Raw genomic sequence first — 790 nt, 5'->3', positions numbered from 1 at the left:
GGGTCACGTGAAATGTCAAGCTACACACAACAGAACAAGCATGATTCTGTGTACACTGAATCTTCCCACATTGATCACTTTTGAGACCAGATAGTAACAAGAGAAGAGTAGAGTAGGCGTGACAGAAATGCTTCGCCAATGGAACAAAGAGGAAAAATGGTTCTTTTCTTCTCCTTCAACTCTATATGAACCAGTGAACACAAACTTAGTCAGTTCCAGGATGGAAACTGAGTCCCATGTTCCCATTTCTTATATCTGAGAAAACAAACACAAAGGGGTTAATAGACTTGCCTAAAATCACAGTATGAGTTAATGGCAAAGCCCATAACCCAGTGTAGAATCTTATCCTCTATGAGGGTAATAAAAATATTATTCAGAATTGGGTAGAATTAGTTCTTTCCCTTCCACTCACTAAACTGTTAACACAATGCCTCTTGGGAGCATAATGAAGACTATCACTGTAACCTTCCAGGTACAGGATTCTTTATCTGTTGCCATGGAAAAGGAGCAAAATCTAAGCCCCTGATTAAAATAAATGCTTTTGTGAGAAATAATCAAGATCCCTGTCAGGGTTTCATCACTGTCTTATACTCTTTGTCATTTTTTATATTACCCCAAGCCCGAGGCTCAAAGTGCCTACTTGAAATTTCTTTTTGTTGTTTGTATAATAACTAAATTCGTTCTGCTCCACCAGTTTTTTGATGATTTTCCAGTAAGATAAAGGTCCTTTAATCATTCTAAATATTTGAGCATTTTTATTTCAGTGGTAAAAAATAGACTGATGCAGAGC

The 790-nt window shown here is 37.1% G+C and overlaps 1 protein-coding gene across 1 annotated transcript in view; it reads left to right on the top strand.

Moving 5' to 3' along the window:
* NECAB1 (N-terminal EF-hand calcium binding protein 1) overlaps positions 1-790 on the top strand; it is a 190976-nt gene that overhangs the window by 114192 nt on the left and 75994 nt on the right. The gene's annotated exons all lie outside the window — the stretch shown is intronic.

Source organism: Mandrillus leucophaeus, unplaced genomic scaffold, assembly GCF_000951045.1.
Source record: "Mandrillus leucophaeus isolate KB7577 unplaced genomic scaffold, Mleu.le_1.0 Scaffold928, whole genome shotgun sequence".
Lineage (NCBI taxonomy): Eukaryota > Metazoa > Chordata > Mammalia > Primates > Cercopithecidae > Mandrillus > Mandrillus leucophaeus.
Note: the sequence above shows the minus strand (reverse complement) of the source record. Positions and strands in the feature narration are given on the sequence as shown.